General features: G+C 33.5%; 1 protein-coding gene and 2 long non-coding RNA genes across 4 annotated transcripts in view; all 3 read right to left on the bottom strand.

Moving 5' to 3' along the window:
- The window catches only part of LOC109542356 (autophagy-related protein 16-1), a 609,070-nt gene that overhangs the window by 250,912 nt on the left and 352,051 nt on the right, over positions 1-6,107 (bottom strand). The gene's annotated exons all lie outside the window — the stretch shown is intronic.
- The window catches only part of LOC125505155, a 19,704-nt gene that overhangs the window by 5,817 nt on the left and 7,780 nt on the right, over positions 1-6,107 (bottom strand). The window lies entirely within an intron of this gene.
- LOC125505153 lies at positions 1,153-2,637 on the bottom strand. Its single transcript, XR_007281958.1, has 3 exons — positions 2,480-2,637; positions 1,479-1,685; positions 1,153-1,420 (listed from the first exon to the last, which is right to left on the bottom strand). It is a non-coding gene; the product is annotated as an uncharacterized LOC125505153 (long non-coding RNA).

Here is a 6,107-nt window from a genome sequence, read left to right as displayed (position 1 = left end):
ACCTACAAACTTTTTGGTCTTGTCCAAAAGTGTGGCAAGGCCAATGCAACCATTCTAACGAAATTAGGGGATTGCATTTAAAATAAGTTTTCGTACACTCTGTATGGCTAGAGGGCTAAGCATATTTTACGCGGTTTTGGCACGACTCGTTATGAACGGAAACAAAATTTTAAGTGTCGAAAACAACTGCAAGTTGTAAATCTTCTAATGCACGGCCTACGCAAATCGGCATGTACATTCTTTATCATTAGGATGTGTGTTTACGGCCGCAAGCAATGAGAAGTGAAAACTTCACGCAGACGCGATTCTTATTAACCTTCCACATCCTCAAATCTGAAATTCAAGAATATGAAGAGACCACTAAAAAGCTAAACGCGCCGAAAGAAGTTTGCTGTGGTATGTATGGTTTGTATGATATATTAGCTGTATATGGGCCTCGACAAATACGACTATTATTTTATACGAATATTTCTTGATTTTCCTTGTTTTCTTCATTGTAAGTTTTTGGTCTTGTCTTTGTAGAAAAGCCTTTCTTGTGCGCGGAATATGTCCTTAAAAAGATGTCGTTTTTCTGAATAGCAAAAAACATATAAATGTTGTGCTAATTGTTCGTTTTTTCACTTTAAATATAAACTACTCAAGATCATATCGAACTTTTGAAAGTATTGGTAAGTTATTTTCACAAACTAATAGGTAGGTTAAACTGAAATTTTGGAATGTCATAATAGCTGGACTGTCGAAATAGTTTGTTTGTTGGAATGCTAAAATAGCTGAAATGTCAAAACAGCTGTGTTGTTAAGATATTAGGTTTTGTTTCACGGCCCACTGTGGTTCAAAGGAGTAAAGTTTAAATAAATCGCTTTGAAAAGCAACAGCGTTGTTGACACCAATGTCGTGTTATATTGTAGAAAATACAATTTAAAATTTCTAATTTAAAATAAATATGAATAAAGTTCCATATACAAAAAAAACAGTTTATGTCCCGCAAAAACAAAAGAAACTTTTGTAAAAAAGTTTTGATTTTACCATTTCAGGTTTGTCCTAAAAACAGCACATGACACCTATACTAATTTTTTGATAACACTGTCTGTTACGAAGTTACCCTATAAACGTGTGAAAAATAGTACAAACTGTATATACCTATATAAATAAAACATGCTGAATAAGATATAAATTATTTACTTATATTAGGCAACATTTTAACAATACTTTTGCAATGTTGTTGTGTGATATGTAAATTACACTAAAACGTAAAATTTTAAACATATTGTGACAACATTCAAAATTTTATACATTTTGCATAATTATTTAAACAAAACTTGCTCCTTATGTATCTGCTTATGCTAATGTGCTCCAACTGATCCTCTAAATTGAGTTATGGTTAAGCTGCCCACCATGATCAATCAACATCGAAAATTCCCTGCAAGCCACATGCTATTACTGAACGTTACAATATTTAAACAATTCGTTCATTTTACCGTTTAGTATGGCATAATTTAATTTCCATAGACATCTGTCCATTTAAAAAAATTCGTCATCATTTTTCTCTTAAGCGGTAGATTCGTTAAAGAGATACGAATGTAATGTCAGAACGAGAACATATAAATAAAAAAAATGAATTGTTCTAAATATTTCAGAGCTCGTCGATCACGAAGCATACACCACGCCGAGCATAAAATACTGGTCTAAAAATTTTTGGATTTGAGCGTGCTGCAGAACCATCTCCATACATGAATGACTATCATTAAAATATCATTATTATCATTATGTTCATATAAATAGTACTCTTGAATCAGTATTAGCAAAGGATTGCATTTTATAAAATTMTGTGATGCATGGACAAATTMAAAAATGTGGCGATATTATGTTAAGTGAAATGTAGTGGCTGTACTTTATTATTTAGCATCCACAAAATTTATTAATCTTGTGCACGTATGTTTTTATTTAGATCTGCATTCAAAATATCCCGTGCGACTTACGTACCTCTAGAAATTTTCGTTTGCAACTCAACTGTAGCTTCTTTCAAGCGGTGGATTTAGGATTTTATTACTGAATTCTTTTTCTCAGCATTAATTTTGTTCTGTCCGCAAAATATTCGATATATGGATATAGATTTACTGTTCACTTTTATTAAATTATCAACGATTTGTGAAATATTTGACAGCAAAGTCTCGGCACTTGAAAATTAGCGACTCCAGTCGAATTAGAAAAAGATTGCTGAGCGTTAAATGTTATCATCGACAGCTATTTTTTTAATTTCATGCTATGTGTTAAAAAACCAATTTTATTGTGTATGCAGATAGCAAAAGTGGTGCTACTGCTACTGCTCCATTGAGAGTTTGAGAGATAATACCATAAACCAAACCAGAATCGACCGCAAATGGGCAAACGATCAGTAAAAGCTTTATAACCCTAGGATTGACAGGCATTTTTCAACAACATCCCATATATTGTAACGGAAATGGCCTGGGGTACTCACGTTTGAAATGGAGGGATCAACATTCATGGTATTTCAGTAAATGGGAGCCCCATTCGCGCCCCATTTACGGTCAAATATAACACTGAAAGCATGAAAATATTTTTAGAAAGCACAAAATTTAACAAAAAGCATTTGAAAAAAAAATGAAAACAAGTTGTCATCACTGACAAGCGGGAAATTTCGCACCTGTTCCGGAGATTTCGAAACCCATCTGGGTTATCTGAAGGAATCTATATAAGCAGCGAGGAGAACAACAGGAGAGGAGGGAAGTGACAGACCGGGAGCAGAAGAGGTTGAACCCCGTGAGTCGGAAGAGCGAGTTTTCCGTCGGTTATTGTTATTGTTTGTGAAGTTGCCGGTAATTTTGAAGTTAGTTTGATCTTGTCCCGCATTTAAAGTTATACCGAGGTGAATAAAAGTTGGAAGCTGAAGAGAGTTCGATACTCGGCCATCCACGGTACAATATATTATTTGAGTAATCAATAACGATCCCATGTTGCCACTACCCGACTGCCTAGTTATACCAGTGAAGCCAGGAGAAAACCTTTTTCTAAAAAAAATATTTAGAAATTCATGACATATCATTTTCCACAATTATGTCAATGTTGAAGTCACCAACGATTAAATGGTTTTTACTATTTTTACTGTTATTAAAGTGAGTTTTCAAATTCATTATGAATTCTAGACAAGGCAGGTCACGTGACCTATACACTGCAGATAACTCAAGGTTACTATCATTGTTTAGCCCTATCAGAGTATTCAGAATTCTTAGTCTACCTATTTCTGTGATATTGGTCGATTCACTAACACAGTTCCCTACATACACAACTACACTACATATCTAGTAACACACAGCACATATGTAGTAAGTACGTACACACTACATATGCATGTAACTAATAAAAAATAATAATTGAAATCAATTAAAAATTTTGCATAAGTGGTGGACACACTGTATAACGTAATAAATATTGAGAAGAACATTCCCAATAACGTGAAAAACATGTAAAAAATGATACATTGAAATTGTTGTTTTTTCCGACTTTTCATTCGATGTTCAGTGGCCATGAAGTGCACGAGTCGGCCCATCTTTTTGGTGGTATTCCTAAGGGTCCGGTGGTGTTCAGTTTCTCTTTCTGTTCGGACTTTCCCATCATTTCTTATCCTGTCGACGTGCTCTCTAGGGTGGACCCCCTTCTTCCATCATCCTATCTCATTTCTCCCGTATCCTATGGCTTCAGGTTGTACTCATTTTCTGCTATGAGAATCGCATCATCTGCATACACAATATTTTGAATTCGATTTGCCCCATTCTGTGATCTCGTCCTACACTAGGTTTTTTACCAGGTTGAAGAGTATCTGACTCAGGCTATCTCCTTGCCTGATGCTCACAGATATCTCACTTCCTCTGTGGTTGAGGTGCCTGATTTTATTCTTGTACTGTTGTTGGTATTAAGTTGTTTTATTACCCAGATTATATTGTTGTTGGCTCCTCGTTCCTGCAGGGTTTTTAGTACATCCTTTAGTTGCACTCTATCAAATGCTTGACTTAGCTCAGCACAACAAGGGGTCAGCAGGCTAGTTAAATTCTATGGAGTTCTCGATGATATATGGCAGTATGAATATAGCGTCGATTTTTGATCTAATCTGCCTAAATCCTTGTTCTTTGTTGATGCTGAGCAGCTTCATGACAGTAAATAGGGATTGTAATGTTAGATTTCCATTCTTGGGGCATTTCTCCATTTCGATATTTTGTTCTTCAAGAGTGTTAAAATGAAAAATATTAAACTTACTTATACACATACTGTAACGTTCTTTCAAAAATATTTCCCAAAATACTTCTTCCTGTGTGAAGACGTTACACCCTCAAGTAAAGGAGGAGGTAAAAGAATTGAGAGCGGAGAAATGTTTTCAAATTTATATAGAAGATATAGGAGTAGAGATGCAATTGTTGTATTTAAGATTGTCATATAGTTAAAGTACCAACCGTCAACATACTTCAGCTGCACAATTGCTCTGGTTTTAGTATTGCGGTAGGTTTTTAGTGCTTAACATTGACCATAAGGTGCAAGCCTAATGAAATCACTGAATAATGGGAACAATTTTAATGGCGATAAATTCTCATGATACGTTCGTCTAAATTGACAGTTAATACTTAAAAGGTATGTTTATAATAGGTATGTTAAATAATTGCACTCGACTACGTAGAATAACTATTATTAATGTATTTTAAACTGCGAAACCGCAGCGTAAGCTAATTTATTTACAATAAAATTTAAGCAAAACGTGATATAATGATCGCTGGGTTAGGAAGAGGTCAATTTCGCAATAATAGTACTAAATTCTGTGGAACTTAAAAAATAACAATTTGCCTATGAGGCATCATAAATGAAACAGTTACTAATATTTAAATATGAGATTGGACTAATGTGATAATGCCAATGTTAAATAGGATAAACAGCAATGTTTTTATATAGGTTTCTAAAAGAAATTTTAGAATAAAAAAAAAAGTAATCTGTTTTAATGTTCTAACACAAATACTTATCTATCAAAGTTTTCAATTATCACGTTAGCCAAAAATTTATTGACTTCGTACGAAAAGTATTCTATCCATTTAAAAATTTGTACAAAAAAGACAGTATTATTAACAATAAAACTGTGCGTTCTACAAAGTGAGTTTTCTGAAGTGTTCCAAGCCTGGATCTTAGAAACAGTTTACAAGGTGTCCCCTATACAGGGTGATCGATATCTAGCAAAGTGTAATTAGCAGAAATTTGAAAATTGGGTAGTGTGCCGAGATCATTGGGGGCACGCCGCCCAATATATTTTCAAGATGGCCACACTTCCGGTTATACCGGACGTGCGTATCAACTTGCTTATTTTAAATGGAAAACCCTCTATATTATTACATTTTTTAATTCTACTCCAAATTCTGAATGTTTTTCATTTATAATATCCCAAATAATTAAGTCTAAACGTTTTCGAGATATTTGAAATTTTAGGTCAAAAAGACAGTTGCAGCCACTCGAATAATTATTCATTTCTTCCTATAAGGGAATTTGTCACACTTAATTTGAGTAGCATTTATTGTTGAAAAGGACTTACTTTAAAGGAATTTCGGAAACATTTTCAAAACTATTATTACAAAGTGTTAAAAAAATAAGTTTCAAAATATAGTTGAAAAAACCCCAAGCCCAAAATCAATTTTTTTTAAGGAAACCCCCATTTTTGATAATTTTCCCATATTCAGTATTAAAAATAAGTGTAAGTTTGGGTAACAATGTCTAATCCAAAAGTGTTTAGTTTTCTAAATATTGCCAATTTAATGTTTCCATATGGCTATTTTGCCGCATCTTCTTTTAAATCCCTGTCACTTTTAGTTTCCATGACAAAAATGGCCACAACGAAGATTATTTAAACTTAGTTATTATTTATGGAGAATATGATCAAGTTATGTCAAGAACCGTTTATGTATCTTTAATTATTATTATATCAATCACTGGTATTAAGACGTATTCAAAATTCTCGAAATTTTCTATAATTTGTTTAACTGCATAGCATGAGGTCTTTTGCTTTTGTGGATATCGAATGTCAAATGTGTCACATATTCTTGATACAGCTTTATCAC

Source organism: Dendroctonus ponderosae, unplaced genomic scaffold, assembly GCF_020466585.1.
Source record: "Dendroctonus ponderosae isolate FM_Combo_2020 unplaced genomic scaffold, Dpon_F_20191213v2 Dpon_F_20191213_7, whole genome shotgun sequence".
Classification (NCBI taxonomy): Eukaryota; Metazoa; Arthropoda; class Insecta; order Coleoptera; family Curculionidae; genus Dendroctonus; species Dendroctonus ponderosae.
Note: the sequence above shows the minus strand (reverse complement) of the source record. Positions and strands in the feature narration are given on the sequence as shown.